At 39.7% G+C, this 17,159-nt stretch overlaps 1 protein-coding gene across 4 annotated transcripts in view; it reads left to right on the top strand.

Moving 5' to 3' along the window:
• Positions 1 to 17,159, top strand: part of plekhg2 (pleckstrin homology domain containing, family G (with RhoGef domain) member 2) — a 152,654-nt gene that overhangs the window by 35,606 nt on the left and 99,889 nt on the right. The window contains exon 1 of one of the 4 annotated variants that reach the window (XM_041801553.1): positions 9,177 to 9,347. The exons of the other annotated variants lie outside the window; for them this stretch is intronic. The gene's annotated coding sequence lies outside the window, so the exon portion shown is untranslated. Of the gene's footprint in view, positions 1 to 9,176; positions 9,348 to 17,159 lie in introns of those variants that run through there. 4 annotated transcript variants of the gene reach the window in all.

Genomic DNA, 17,159 nt, shown 5'->3' on the forward strand with positions numbered 1-17,159 from the left:
TCTGGCTGATTCAGAGCACAGACAGGTTCATGCAGATAAAGGCAAATTCATGGAATTAAAAGAGCAGTTGATAAAATGTCATTACAAAGCAGCAAACAGGTATTTTAAGCTGCTTGAGTCCCACCAACCTTAAGGTGTAGGATCCTCCAGAGAAAGAGCTGGTAGGCCCCTTTAGGGTCCCTGAAGGTGTGAAAATGACCTATATAGAGTTTCTGACTGACCACTCTCTTCCATGGTAAAAAAGGAAGTGCAGTGCTTTCTGCAGCCAAATTTTCTTCATGCATGACAATGAACCATCTCATGCTGCAAAGAATCCCTCTGTGTCATTGGCTACTATGGGCATAGAAGGAGAGAAACTCATGGTGTGGCCCCCATCCTCCCCTGACCTCAACCCTACTGAGAACCTTTGGAGCATCCTCAAGCTAAAGATCTATGAGGGTGGGAGGCAGTTCACATCAAAACAGCAGCTCTGGGAGGATATTCTGACATCCTGCAAAGAAATTCAAGCAGAAACTCTCCAAAACTCACAAGTTCAATGGATGCAAGAATAGTGAAGGTGATATCAAAGAAGGGCTCCTATGTTAACATGGAACTTGGCCTGTTAATTTGTTTTTGATTGAAATAGCTTTGATTGCAGTAAATATGACCTCTTAATGCTGCAAATACAACAAATGACCATTTTCAGTTCTTTACAACCTATAAAATGTTTTAAAACTCTGTTTTGCTTAATAATGTGGAACAGTGCATTTGGAGGTTTTTATTTCTAAAAAAATAACGGTTATCATTTTGAAGTTTGTTCAAACACATTTGAATTATGCTCTAACGGCTGATGACTTGAAAAATATTCTGACTGTCATTTGCATTAATATTTAGGAAAATAAGGGAAAAATGTCATTGGCTTAATAATGTGGAAGGCGGTGTGTATTACAACCTACATTTAGTCAGGAACACTCTCATCATACATTTAACCATTTTATTGCAAAACGGATATGCAGTTTTACTTGGCGTAGAAAGCTCTACTCTAGAGACGCTCCCTGGGTTAGTCAAGCAGCATGCTTTGCCTTTCCAGGGAGTGCATAGCTAGAAACCCCCATATGGATAGATCTATTTATGACAATGTGCATTGAAAACAATGAAATTAATTCAGCATAATTTAGATAGATAGAAACCTTTATTGTCATTGCATAAATACAACGAAATTGCACATGCCCTCCCAGCAATAAACTACAAAGAACATTCAAACTACACTGTTTGAAAAATATTCAACGGACCAGACAGACACACTCAATCATTATTAAAAAAAGCTTGAGGTACTGTAAAAGTGCATTAGAATAAAAAAAAAAGTGCATCAGTATGAAAGTGCATCAGCATACAAGTGCATGTGTAAAAAATTTAAAAACAGTATTGCATTGCACACATCTTGGATTTTAATGCTGGTGTCTATGGTGTGTGTTGCTGATTTAGAGAGTGGATGGCTTTTGGGAAGAAATTGTTTATGAGTCTGGTAGTACGTGATCTGATTGTCCTGTATCGCCTCCCTGAGGGCAGAAGGGCGAATAGGTGATGACCGGGGTGAGAAGTGTCTGTGATAATGTTCCTCGGTCTTGAATAATAACGGATGTTTGCAATGTCCTGAAGTGAGGGAAGAGGGCAGCCAATGATTTTTTCTGCAGTTTTTACAATCCTCTGTAGTGCTGTTTTGTCTGCTGCTGAGCAGCCTGCATACCATGCTGTGATACAGTATGTTAAAATGCTCTCAATAGCAGAGTGGTAAAAGGCCACCTGCAGCCTCTTACAGAGGTTGTTTCTCCTCAGGATCCAGAGAAAGTGGAGGCATGGCTGGGCCTTTTGGACTGTAGCTGCTGTGTGTGTTGACCACACACAATTTCAGCATGAATGTGAATGAGGGTGCAACAAGCTTTAAGCTATAAAGGAGGAGGCTAGGGTGGAGGAGGTGAAGCTTTGCCAGCAGCAGTGTGGTGCATCAGCATTGATGCAAGAAGAGATTAGTGGGCTGTACGTCATATTTAAATGGACCGCTGTGTTGAGAGAAAGAGCTGTGATTGGCTGAAGGAGCTGGGAGGCGATAATTGGTGTCAGCTGGCCATCAGCGAATCAAAGCTAGGTACGTGACTTTCCTGAACTAACGCTATGCTTCATCATTATTAGATTGAATGAACTGAGACAGAATGATTAAAATATAGATCTAACTGCAATTATTGTTGCTCATATTGCAAATTTGATATCAGTTGCTTTATTGAATGGGGATCATTGTTTCTGTGTCACTCATTTTAAATTAGAAAACACTTGAATGTTTACAAAATGTGCATTAAATCTCTGCTGCTGCAAAAAAATGGATGTGTTAATGGTTTTGACATATTTCAAGTAAAAGCAATTTTGCAACATCTGCAATTTGGAAATTGCAGCATACCAAATTGCGATGTATTGTCCAGCCCTAGTCAGCTGTCTTCCCCATGGTTCTGGTTGTGTGAACTGAACCAGAGTGAGAGGATGAAGGCTCAGGAAACCTTTGCAGTAGTTTTTAGTTGACCAGCTGATTAGAGCTCTTCAAGGACTGAGAGAAAATTACACTTTAACAGAAACAAAAGAACCGAAGAACCATTTGAGAACTTTAGGTGTTTTATTTTAACATGATATTGAGTCTAAAGCACTTTCTCTTGTCTTAAACTTAATATCTAAATTGGAGGTCATCAACTACATTTGTTCAAGGGCCAGTCTTTCTCTAAACAGTCACTTTGGAGGCCGAACTTTAACATAAACTAAGAAATTTCTAAAATGGTCTAAGTAACATATTTTTGTGTAGATATTTTGATTTATTTCAAATGTTTGTAATTTTTAGGCTCTAACAGTGACAGGTAGATCTCTGAAAAAGGGATGAGTGATAAAGTCATTCCTGATGAAACTCTTTCAGTAGTTTTTGGAGTTAATAGCTCAAAAGAGTTACAGAAAAAAAGATACCTGAGATATCAAAAAATACTGTCTTTCTTTGCACATCTTCTGGATTTGATCATGATTCTGGGGGCCGGGTGGGAAGATGTGGGGGGCCTGATGTAGCCCCTGGGCCACCAGTTGATGATCACTGATGTAATGTTCTAAAATGAGTGGACCTTTCCCGATACTTTGTGTCTTATTTAGATATAAAGAAACAAATCTATTATACTGAAAAAGGAGAACTTAATCCCAGTATCAGAGCACACATGGTGATGAACAAGCCCTCACTCTTTGGTGCACGCTGGAATTTGTACCAACATTTGTGAACGCAGCAGCTGCTGGGTGTGGCTCAGTCGTGGGGTGGGCTGCAGCAGAGCAACCATCAAACATTTTTTATAATGAGCACATTTTCATATTTCAGACAGTACTGGAGGTCAACAGTAGGTGGCACCATGACACGTACAACGTACTCTGTTGTATTGAACTTTGTAGTTTTACCAAAAGATGGTGCAACCATGCTAATTCTGTAAACAAACATCTCAACAAGAAGAATTTATTGATGTGGTTTTTTGTGACTAATCTAAGACAATACAGTACAAAGTAAAAATACTGGCCATCAGAATGATAACATCTTGTTTCCTAACCCCCTGATGAGTTTGGCACCAGTACCAATAATACCCTAGGGGTGGAGCCAGTGGCAACTAGGATCAAACAGGGCCCCCTGAAATCTGGTTTGTATCCCCAAAAACCTGGGAGTGATTGTGTTTTGGCCTTGTCAGTCATTAAATAAACCTTTTAGTCTTAGTTCAGGCAGGCTATAGAGTCAAGCTCTGACCAGCCCGATCAGCTGATCTAATGTAAGCCCTCGTCAGCTGACAGCCAGCTGATTTGCCCTAAACACACTACTGGCTAATCGCTCTCATGCTGCCTTTTTCACACTGCTCTTTCCTGGCCAGGCTCTGCCGATCTCTCTGAAAGCTGCTCTTGCAACTCTCCTCCACCCAAGCTCCTCCTTCACTGCTCCTGACTTACTCAATGTCAATTACCTCACCTTGTAGATATTAAAGTGGCCCCAACATCCTTTTATATTTTTGTATGTGGCCCTCAGTGGAGAGAGTTAAGATAACCCTGTTGTGGACGTTAGAGCAAGAGAAAACAAGAACACTTTCCAGGAGTGTTATGGCTAGGGCTGGGCCATTATGGCATAAATGTTCTACCTCAATTATGAAACATGACCAATTATCCCACCCTAGGCTCCGTTTGTGCTGTAAATATTTGTATAATTTAAAGCAAATGACTGAAATGTTGTGTATTTTGAAGTATAATGCATCAATCTTGTGCAATTTGAGAACAAAATTATAAGGTTAAATCTATAAAAATGTTCTCTGGAAACAATTTTGTGCTCTTGTAGGAAATTAAACTGGAGGAGATCTGAATCTGGTTTAACTGGTCTGACCTCCTGATAAAGATTTAGGATGATACAGATTTTCTTTCCTTAAAAAGCTGTCATTAACTTTTCTGCAGGCTAATGGATGTTTAATTTTGTGTCCATAATAAAACAATGACTTTCAACCAGGGCTGGGCAATTATCACAAGTTAGGTTAAATCACAATATGGCCTGCTGCAATTTATAAGTTGCAGTAGCTGCAACATTTCTGTAACCTAGGATGTGTAAATATACCAGTAAAATATAAGTTATACTAGTATATTTACACATCTCAGGTTACAGAAATGTCGCAACGACTGCAACAACTGCACATTATGCAAGCATTCAAGTGTCTTTTTTGAGAATGGTTTATGTTTTATGTGGTATATGTTTTTCTCAAGCACATCAAGAACGATAAAAATGATTATCCCCTTCAATATAGCAATTTATATTAAATTTGCAATATGACCCAAAAATAATTGCAATTAGATATTTTTTCAATTGTTCTGCCCAAGTTAATTTAGCTAATATTATGTAGAATGATTTATTGCTTGTATTTGTTGAAAAATACACAAGATGCGGAACCTAAAAATAATTGCATTGGGAAATAATGAAATGAAATGTAATGAAATATTGAAAAAACTCAGAGGGAAATGGCAGTGGAAAAAAAAAGCCTCCAATGGCACTGCCATTTACTTTGTTTTTTGTTCAAAGTCTCTTAAATTGTCTTTTTGACTATTTATTTCTGTGGCCCAGCAAAACTTACCAGGTAGCATGAGTATCTGGAGACATTAATACAGGAAGCGGCTTAGTAGAATGTTTAGCCAAGTGTCACCAGATAATCCAACACCAGTCAAACCATGACACTGGTTGTGTACTGTAAACCAAATACATGATTAAGGTGGCATGAGTCCCACCATCTGACTGTGTTTGTTACCTCTGAGAGGTAACATAACATGTGATCAGGTATGATCGTGTAAAATGTGACTTAACTTTATTTTAATGTCTCTGATTATTATTGTAAATGACCTCTTGTGGCCCACAGTAGCATTAAAGGGATACTTCAACATTTTGGCAAAATCGTCCATTGCCATAATCCCTATAGTCTTAGTGATAGGTTCGTTACCTTCAGTAGCGTGGTGAATGTACAGGTTACAACTTGTCCACGAGAGCGTTTTGGAGTTGTTGGATTGTGTATTTTATGAGTTTGATGAGGGAAAGCCGGAATACCGTTTGCTTACATTGAGTTGGCACAGCAGGTCTGAACTCGGCAGTGGCGATCTAAAAACAGCTTGCACCAACAACTGAAGGTAACAAACCTATTACTAAGACTATGGGAATCATGGCAATGGACGAATTTGCCAAAATGTTGAAGTATCCCTTTAAACTCTGACCTTACCCACGCTTCCTCAGCTGATGTCCTATCACAAACCTCCAGCCTCCCTCAGTATGATGGTAGTAGATCTGGTTGTTTGGCTCTTCATTTGGTACCAGTTTGGCTTTGAAATGATGCCCGTTTAGAGCCATAAAGTACTAACATTCAGGGCCATGTGACTGCTCTACTTGTTTTGATTTCTTTGTTCTGTATGAGCCAGACTCACGCTCACATACTCCCTCTACTAACATGTAGTCCTGTTCACTCATATTTGACCATATTACCTCTGTATGTGTGACCTGCACTCCCAGAGCCCTCTCTCTCTGTACCTGTCAGTGATTTGAGGTTTCAGGTGGGATGTCCTGCTCAGTTTGGAGCTCTTATGTAACAGAGACAGAGTCCCTCCTAATGTAAAATTAAAGGCTTGTGTTTCTGTCACATTTTATGATGCAGGAGAAAGAAAATGAGCAGGCGGTGTCATGTTTGAAGACCCTCCATGTGTTTGAGGTTTAAAAGCCCTTATGACGTTATGAAGGAGTTCCTCAAGATACAAACGTCGGCCCCCTACAATTATAGTTTATGCAGAGAGACGCTTCAGAGGGATCGCTTATCGGCAAGAACACAGCTGGTTGTTCCTAGGTGTATTATATCTGATGTTTTAGCATTGATAGTACCAGAATTATAACGGAGTACAGAACATTGTGGCAGCAAGGAGATAGTAGAACAGCCACAGTGCCTTCTAGTGGCAGGCAGCTGAGCGACAGTTTAGATGGAGCATTTTACCAGGATTGCAAGCCTAAACTTATTAAAAATGTCAATAATTAGTTTAACCAAGTGGGAAATGCAGTGCTGACTACAAAGGGATCCAAATTTTAACCATTGGACTCGTCCTAATTCAAACCAAAGTTAAGAGGACCAAACTCAGCCCAGGAAGACAAAAACCAAGGAGCGGGGGGGGAGGGGGGGGCAGCTCATCCTCTCTCTGGGCTGCTCATGCTGGACGGGCACGTTGTGAAACAGTCCTGTATCGGTGCACTAATGGGCGAATTTCTGTATACAACATCTACGCCACGCTCCATAGCACCATGGTTTTTCTCAGGCTGATGGTGAGCGACCTGGCCCTTTTGAAGCCCTTTTGAAGTGCATTTAGAGCGCTGTGCCACGGCACACAGCCCTGATCAGCAAGCAGAGAGCACGGGAGATCTGCAAGTTTATGCATGTAATCAGCTGATTGTTTTACCTTTTTGGGGTTAATTTATTATCCATTCCGGCACGAGTCCATGATATTATTGCTTCCGCCATGTGTGAGTACATTAGGATGTTAAAAAGGTTAATGTTTGCTTAAAGGATCTGTGGTTTTATGTCAATTTTTTTGGCTAAATGTCTTCAAAAGTTAACTTTTCCTTGTCAATGGTGCCATTGTAGCTCTGTGACCCACTGACCTCTCGGTGACCTTTGCTCTTGCTGCAGGATGAGACGTAAGTTTGATATAATAATTATTTACGATCTGGAGTCCGTGCATGGTCTTTATTTTGAAAGTACCAGATACTCTACACTCGTGACTTCCTGTTTTGAGCTTTCTGATCATTGGGCATTGACGTGGTTTGGCACGAAAAGGGCTGAAAATAGACCTACAGCGTATCTCCACGGCAGATCGCGGCACAGACGCTGTATGTGGAAGTTGCGGGTTAGATGGATCATGCTGACAGGGGTCTTAAGAAGTATTCAAAGTTTATCAATCAATGTAACAAAAGTTAAGACTTTTAAAAACTTTAAAAGTCCTGAAATGTTGTGAATTGTTCATTTTGACTAGGAGGCTGTAACTTAGTTTTTCTATGCCATGTTAGATTCTTCTGGGATTCTGTCAGGTCTGACCTTGCTCGGCTTGTTGAGCTGCCGGTGCGTTCTCAAAGCTTGGCTGTGTCTCTTTCAAGTGATGTGCGTATGAATGACCTGTAAATGCAAAGTTTTAGTGAAGCAGTCAGAGGAAGAGAGGTTGGAGCCCTGGCTGCTGTACCTGGATATATTTTAGAAATACTAAGGAGCTTTAGAGTGAAGCTTGTGCAGAGGTAAGCTGCCTTTTGCCATTAAATGCCATTTTTTTTCCAAGTTTTGCCACATTTTTACAGCTTTTTGCTCATTTTTGCCACCTTCATATTGCTTTCTTGCCCGTTAAGTCACTTTTAACAGATTTTTTGCTACATTTTTGCCACTTCTGACAATTTTGTAACTCATTTTGTTTGTCACTTCTCACCCATTTTTGCCTGTTTCTGCCCATTTTTCCTATACTCCCCCCCCATTTTGCCCCTTTTAGCCCATTTTTGCCACTTTTTTCCCACATTTAGCTTTTTTTTCTGCTTTTGCTATTTGCCTTTTCCCCTTTTTTGCTGTTTCCTACTTTTCGCCCACATAAGCTGCCTTTTGCCATTAAATGCTCCTTTTGCTCATTTTTACCACCTTTATGCTATTTTTTGCCCATTTTAATCAACCTTTGCTGATTTTTCACTTCGTTTTTGCTGCTTATGACCATTTCTTGCCACCTGTAACTCATTTTTTGTCACTTCTCACTCATTTTTCCTCTTTCTACCCATTTTTGCTACTTTTCCTTCATGTTTTTGCCCCTTTTCTTGCAGCTTTATGGCCATTTTTTCCACTTTTAACTTATTTTATTGTCACTTTAACCTTTTTTGCCACTTTTCACCACTCAGATTGTGGCTCTTGCAAAGGTATTTTTTAACAGTTTGGCTCTTTGGTTGAGCAGGGTTGAGTAACGCTGCTCTAGATAGAAAATGACCTTCCATTGTCAGCTATCCTATGGTATCAAACTGGGTTTTTTTTTTCTGTTTTTCTGCATCTACCCTGTCTTTAAACCCGTCCGCACATTTACCACTGAATCCTGGTACAACTTTCTCACTTAAAAGAAGAACATTGAGCTAGAATCATCAAACATGGATCTAAAATCAAAACCCAAATTCTTCTCTCAGAACTTGACAGCCATGCAGCAGATAGGATGGAGGTCTGCATCAGAAAGGACCCGTCGATACTCGTTTTTTGCTCCTTCTCTCAGGTTAGAAAAGAACGTGTCATATTTTCAGATTCAAACTTTGACTTCATTTCAATATTTGTCAGTGTTCCAGACCTACAGTAGACTCCGTGAGCAGGTCTGGTCTCTCTGCAGACTCTCTGTATGAAGCTCTAAGTGTGTGAGAAATGCAATAACATGCATCAAACCACATCCTGTGCCAACCTATCAGTCTGGTTCACACACTCTGTATTTCTCAATATCTCTCACACACACACACACACACACTTACAGATGAGGACTCTACTCATACAGCATTATCCGTTGTCTTTATACTTTAAACCTGATTGTAGGTTTAACCATAGAAGCAGGTCTCAACCTCAAACATCATGTGTCTTCATTAAAAAAAGCTCAGTCATCCTGATTAGACAGAGAAACACACGCCCAGCCAGAGAGATGAAAACAGGAAACCAAACGTGCTCAGCCATCCACTTTGACTGACAGACGTCAGTCTTTCATCGCAGTCGGAGAGTCAGCGGATGAACACATCCATAGAAACGAGCACAGAAACTGTAAGTACAACTGCTGTCACTGTATCTGAGTTTTAACGCTAATTTCAACATTTCCTTTATTTTTTTTTTTGTCAGGACTTTTTTCAGTCTGGTTTCTGGAGTTTGGTTTGAAATTTTGAGGCTTTAGTAGATTTACAGGGTAACTCAGAAGCTTCTTCTTCTATGAGAATGAAAACATTTCATAATCATCTATTTCTCAATCACATCAGCCTGGTTCCTGAGCCTTTCACCACCACTACAGCTAGAATCGTAGTGATGCTTCTATATTCCTCTGTTCTGTGTTCTGAGCTCAATCCTGCACTGAGCTAACGTGGGTTTTTGGCTAACACAGGGTAAAATGTAAATACTCTCCTTGGTGTTATAGTGTAGCTGCAGCCTGTGTCTGCCTCAGATGTGACATTTTCACCATTTTTCTGATCGGTTCTTCTGGAGGAATGACTGTGGCACCCTCTTTAGGCCTTTGTTTTTTCAGAACAGGTTACAGCATCAGTCTAAGTCTTTTATAATTTTTTATGGCACCAGTTTTGAACCCGAACACCCAAGAAGTCATCTGAAAGGTATCAAGGACAATTGGGGCAGCGGTGTGGTGTGCAAGTGCCACAGCCAGACACGCCAGATATTATAGAAGAAAGATATTAAAAAACTTAGAAATACACTTGGCGCTTGTTTTCTTTCTGATATCTGGTACCTGGACATCTGCGGGCACAAGCAAGGACGCAAGCTTAAGGGTGAACTGCTCAGATTTAGGAGTTCAAACGTCAGTGCAACCTTACATAACTTGAGGTTTCAGTGACCTGTGCCATGTTGTAGCACTACTGTCGCATTTGTGAACCTCACAGAGACACAAACCCTCCAGATCCACGGTGAACCTCATGGTTCTGGTTCTTGTAATGTTTAGAAATGCACAGATATGTTAGTGAATGTCATTAAAAGCTGCTCTGTCTGTTTTTAAGGAAGTCCTAAACATGCCCACTCATCTCGGACTATCTGAGCCCTTTTGAATTCAGCATCAAAACCTACCTTTGTGCCTTTGTGCAAGTCTGCCAGGACATGTTGTTACATTTTTACACACTGTAGTGCAATTTTTGGTAGTATTTTTATTTGCTTTACATCAATATAACCCTTATATCCTAAGTTTTAATAATATGTATTGACTTGTGTCTCAACACTACAATAAATTGCTCAAAAGTGCAATAAACCTAAAAAAAAAAGTTTTTGTTTTTTTTCCACATATATTTCAAAATACAAAAAATACACAGCTGTATCCCTCAAATTTGTAAATGTAAAAAAGTTGCACAATATCCTTTGGAACCACAGGAAATGTATTTGGAGTCTGTACATAACTTGCTTTTTGAGATATAGTCAATTTTGTAACCCGTAGATAAAACCAGATGAGTAGTTGGGCTCTTCATCTGACGCTGTAATTAGTTCAAAAGCTTTGCAACAGCTGTAAAACCGTTTGGAGCAGCCAGGTTTTTGCGCGACCAGGTTTTTGCGCCTCCATAACTACATATGTGTGGAAGTGTGTCAAACGTGTGTGTGACGGATGTCTGGTATGTGTAGGGTGTGTGTCTGAGTGTTTTTGTAAAAAAGTAGGAGTGAAATGAGAGCGAGAGCGAGTTTGAGTATGTGTGGAGGCTAAGTTCTTCGGTGTATTCCACAGAAAAAACTACAACTCCCGAAAAATACACCACTTCCTGTTGTTGGGAGGCCTATCGGGTAGGGACACGTAAGAATCATGTGACAGGTCATGCCCACCATGTGATGACATTTATTTCAACGTAGGAAGTGCTGCAAATACCTGTGGTCTCATTTATAAGGATTTTTGTTGTGTGTGCTTTATTGTGTATTTTTACAAACATCACCTCAACAGAAAAGTGCTCTGAAACATGGTGAATGTGTGAAATGTTAGTGTAACTCCCCAGTTTTTATATGCAAAAAGAATGATCCATCTATCTTATCCGTTTTCAAATCTACTGCCTAATGCTAATCGTAGCGCTGGTACTACACTGGGTTCTAAAGGGTTAAACCATGACACTGGCCAGTCTGGCTAATTCCGGGGTATCCAACAGCCATGTGGAGGCTCTAAACAGTCCACAGATAAAACTGCAGCTTCATGTTGGTGGTTGTGTGTTTGGATTTGTGCGTTTTCTCCACACAAACACTAATCAATAATCAAGGCACAGATCCATGTCTCTGTGAACGTTCCCCTCTCAGCTGATATGACGGCGATGATGTAAAGAGAACGCACTCATCCGTGTCAGTGCTGTTTATAACATGAAGATGTAGTCTTGGTGGTTTCAGTCCTGGAGCAGAGCCAGGCCTGATAAGAGAGAGAGAGAGAGAGGGGAGGGAGGGGGAGTGAAGAGAGAAAATCACAGTGATCTCACCAGGAGTGCTCGGCCTCTTTAGACGTACACACCGTTACGTAAACGTTCTCAGAGAGTCACTCTCATGTTGGAGAAAGACCTAAAACGGTTCTTTAAGACCACAGTCTGGATTCAGTGTCTAAATTTCATTTTAAGGAGTCTTTTCTGCCCTCCTGACACAGTTTCATAGCTCAGACTAACAATAAAAATAAAATCAGAGTAATGAACCAGGACACACCATGAAGGAGCCAATTTTGAGTCTGTTCTCATGTCAGATTGGAATAGTTGTGATTAAATCCAGACGGACTCGTTGATGTTACTCATTAGCCGGTTTCCTGCTGTCCAACTCTTTCTCTGTGATCTTGGCTCAAAGTGCTGATTCACTGACTTTATTTTCTGTTGTGTCGTGGATTTAAAACTGCAGAAGGAGATAAATTTTGTTGACAAGTGAAAATGCTGCATTGCTAAATCTGGCTTTAAAAGAACTCAAAGTTTTGCTCAGCTTTGGTTGGTTCTTCAGACTGCAGCAGTGAAACATACAGCTCGGTCAGAATGGGTGTACTCTATATGGACAAAAGTATTCAGCCGCCTGACTGTTAAACCAACAGAGACTTAAATATGGACTTGGCCTCCTTTTGCAGCTCTAACAGCCTCCAGTCTTCTCTGAAGGCTTTCCACAACATTTTGAAGTTTCTGTGGGAATTTCTGCCTATTCATTCAGTAGAGCATTTATGGGGTCAGGCACTGATGTTGGAAGAAATCCATAGTCTATAGTCCTTCTTAGTGCACCGGGGCACAGTCATGTTGGAATAGAAAAGGGCCTTCCCCAAACTGCCACACGGTTGGAAGCATAGCATTGTCCAGAATGTCCTGGTGTGCTGAAACATTAAGATCGGCCTTCACTGGAGATAAGAGGTCTAGCTTATACCCTGATAAACAGCCCCATACCATTATCCCTGGTCAGTGTGTTTTCTGGCAGATCCATTTCCTGGTTGAAACCAGACTCAAAAATGGGAGAAACTCGTGTTATTCCGTTTTTCGTTTTGGCCAAAAGTGGAAAAATTGGGAAAATAATCCATTATTCAGTTTTTTTTCGTTTTTGACCACAAATGGAAAATATATATATATATTTTTTTTTTTTTCCCCCTTTTTTTCATGTTGGTCACAAAAATGGAAAACAAGTAACATTTTAAAAAGGAGTCCATTTTTTTTTTTAATTTAAATTCTGTTGTTTTATCTTCTTCATTTAATGAAATACTTGATGAAAAGGAAATCATGTGACCCACTGAGAAAGGTGAGCTTTTCAAAATAAAAGCCTCCATGTCAAAACAAGAGCCATCCATTGAATTTTACAGTATAACAGGCTGCAATGCTCTTTATACAATGTATGATAAATAATGTACATCGTTAATGTACTTGCAATTAAATGGACTGTAATGTTATTATCTTTTAAAAATCTTTTACTCTCCTTTCATACATACATACATATATACATATAAATATATATGTATATGTGTGTATATATATGTATATATAGATATATATTTATATATATATAACTATTATCATACTGTTAAACACAATGGAAGGCTGTTATATTGACATGAAGGCTTTTACTTTGAAATGCTCACCTTTCCCAGTGGGTCATATGACTTCCTTTTCCTGGAGAATTCTATTAAATGAAGAAAACAACATAATGGAATTGAAACAAACTTTTTTGGTCAAAAACGGTATAAGGGCTCGTTTTTATGTTGTTTCCGTTTTTGGTCAAAAATGTAAAAAAACTGAATAATGGCTCAATTTTTCCATTTTTGGTCAAAAACAGAAAAACTGGAATTAAAGCTCGTTTTTCGTTCTTTCCTGTTTTTGGTCAAATACGGAAAAACTGAATAATGGCTCAATTTTTCCATTTTGGTCAAAAACTGAATAATGGCATGTTTTTGTTGTTTTTTTCCAATTTTTGGTCTTGTTTTTTGTTTTGTTTTTCCATTTTTGGTCAAAAACTGAAAAACTGTATAATGAGAGTTTCTCCCATTTTTTGAGTCTGGTTTCAACCAGGAAATGGATCTGCCAGATCATACACTGGCCATCCCTCCTCCACCAAACCTCCACGAGATTAGTCACTTCACAGAACATGTTCCCACTCCTCAATAGTCCGTAGGCATTGAAGAAGATTTGGTATTTATGAACGAGGCTGAAGCTGGTGAAAAGATCTGATAAAGTCTGAAATCACATCACTATGTTGTGAATTCATGGTTGTGTACTGAAGCCTCTCTGTGTGCTAACAGAACCTGATTTTGTTGATTGAGTTTTGTGGTTCTGGTCTCCTAATCTGAGGTCAGCTTGGTGTTAAATAGACTTCATCGGTGGGGATATTTCCTCAGATTTACAGCACACTGAGCTCATTAAGTTCATGATTCTCACAGGAAACAGGACCTTCTGCGTGGACTTCTCTTTTCCTTTTATAAGCTCATTTTGACTGAACAAGCTCAATATTTGTGTCCCACACGGTGAAATGAGAGAAAGCTCATTAGAAACAGGATGCATGGGTGAAGTCAGTTGTTCACACACATCCTGACTGACTCAGCCGTCTGTCGGCCGAGAATTGAAGCTGGTTTGAATGCCATGTCTAAATAAGGCTGTAACTGCTGCTGATAGGGGTGTGTGTGTGTGTGCGTGGGTGTGTGTGCTTGTGTGTAAAAGAAACACACAATAACATCCAAACAGAGAGCCAACACTGAATACAAACAGCCATGCATGGTTTCCAAAACAGACATCGATACTTATATACCAATGTAGTTCAGACATAAAACTTCAGTCCTTAAAACAGACGTCAAAGTTAAAGGACTGTAGGTCTACTGCCTAAAACTCCCCTAACTTATCTGTATACAGACGATATTCACAGCTGATATTAACAGCTGATTTATGCTGATATTAACGGCTGATTTAGGCTGATATTAACAGTCGATTGAGGCTGATATTAACAGCTGATTTTAGCTGATAATAACAGCTGAGGCTGATATGACCAGTTATACCATGGTCTTGGTGAATACTCGATACTGATTGGCTCTGGAAATTCCATTGGTGTCCATTTACTTCTGATGAATGGACACTGTTAGAACTTCTCAAGTAGTTGCAATAAAAAAAAAAAGAAATTATTACACTGTTCCAAATGAATGCGCAGCAGCTGTTAGCTGTTACTCCATTAGGAGTAACTATAGCAACCTGAGACAGTTGTATATTCTGAGCAGGGAGTGCAGCGCTGCCAGCCTAAGGAGCGGACCGGCATGAAGGACCGGCATTCACCGTAATAATTATAATGATGGTGATGATTACCTTTTTAGCCCATATCTGCTAATACCAATATCATACTAATGATATTGTCCCTAATTTTGTGATCTTGATAATTAGAAGATTTTGATCCAAAATGGCCTTTTCTAAATGAAATTATATTCTGATGGGGTAAGGTGAATGTGTTTTCCTAACAGCATGCAAACATAATGACTATTGTGTCTGACATTATTCCTGCATGCAGGTCATTCTTGTGTTTACAGTCAACCAGAGGAGACAGTAGGCAGAACATTCAGTCTACTGTAAAGGGAAGAAAACAGACACTCCAAGCATGAAGACTGTCAAAATGAGGAGGGAAATTTTTCCAAAAACTTGATTATAATTGCAAAATCATGGAAACGCCATCATGTTTTGACTCGGAGGTCTTTTTACCAGTGACCAGTGAAGACTTCCCTCATAAAAACATATTGGCTATTTAAAGAGTTTTGCCTCATTTTTATATATTTTTGGGGTTTTCTGCTGTCTTCCCTTTTCAGAGTGGCATGATCTTTTCCCCTGTTTTTCAAGAGCACCCAGCCTACTTGACATTTCTTCTATATTGACCATGCTGAGCAACCGTCTCTTTACAGCCTCTTAGCTTAGCTTAGCTTTGCATGCTTATTTGGATGAGCTCTGGTTTGCAGAGAGAGCTGGTCCAGATTCTTCTTTCAGCATGAATCAAACTTTATTTATCCGTCTTTGTTGTCGGAGAGTTAAACCATCGAGGGTTTTAGGTTTGATCTTTCAGCACACTCCACTTTAGTTCAAACATGATTTCACTAAATTTTATGGTGGTTTTCTGAATTAAACTTCCATCATCTGTGTGTGTGGAACAAAGAAGAACACGTCTATAAACCGCAGCTCTGCGCCGCTCTCCCCATGTGTGCATACCACATGTATGAGGAGGTTAACTGCTTTACAACAGTGCTGGCAGCTGTTTTAGTGATTCCTGTAAGAACCTGTGCTGTTACGAGCTGAAATAAGGAGAAAAAAAACAAGGATATGATGGATGCATGTAGGAAAATGTTCTCAGTTAACACTCTACGTTAGGAAATTTGTCCTGCCAGGATGTCTGGAATTTAAACACTAATGAACTTTAAAAACTTCTGCAGCACTTGTCTCGCTGCCAGCAGTCACGACAGGTGTGTTTTTGTCTGCAAGGAAACTGCAGATGATATGATTACAGGCTGTCAAGGGGTTGTAACGAAGGGAAATTATATAATTATGATTTTAAATATGGCAGAATGTGTTTTATGAGGTGAGAAAAATGGGAGATTTTCAGCCCAGAAACCTTCAACCGTCAGTCTAAATCCTCCTTAAAGGTGTGGATGCGGACAAGGTGAGGCTGGTTCCATCGGGTTTAAACAGGGAGCAAAATAGAAATGTATTATTCCTAAAAAATGTTTTAATTGGAGAACTTTAGGCCTTAATTGGACCAATTTGGATGTGTTGAGCATACTCATTTACTCTACATGGGTGGTCTTTTAACATTCTAGGCTAATTTACTAAATCAAGTCATGCAATATATGCTTTTGTTTGTGTGCTAAACGCAGTTAAAGGTGACCATATTTTAAATACACTATATTGCCAAAAGTGTTCACTCACCCATCCAAATAACTGAAATCAGGTGTTTCGGTCACTTCCATGGCCACAGGTGTATAAAATCAAGCACCTAGGCATGCAGACTGTTTTTGCAAACATTTGTGAAAGAATGGTTCACTCTCAGGAGCTCAGTGAATTCCAGCGTGGTACTGTGATAGGATGCCACCTGTGCAACAAGTCCAGTGGTGAAATTTCCTGGCTCCTAAATATTCCACAGTCAACTGTCAGTGGTATTATAACAAAGTGGAAGCGATTGGGAAGTGGCAGGACCATGGGTTTCCATGGCCGAGCAGCTGCATCCAAGCCATACATCACCAAGTGCAATGCAAAGCGTCAGATGCAGTGGTGTAAAGCACGCCGCCACTGGACTCTAGAGCAGTAGAGTGTTCCAACATGACTGTGCACCAGTGCACAAAGCAAGGTCCACACTTATATGTTACTGGAAATCATACCACACAAGAGCTTATGCATATTTCAGTCTTATTTTTTAATGCTTTATCACCTTTAAATT

Source organism: Cheilinus undulatus, linkage group 2 (assembly GCF_018320785.1).
Source record: "Cheilinus undulatus linkage group 2, ASM1832078v1, whole genome shotgun sequence".
Lineage (NCBI taxonomy): Eukaryota > Metazoa > Chordata > Actinopteri > Labriformes > Labridae > Cheilinus > Cheilinus undulatus.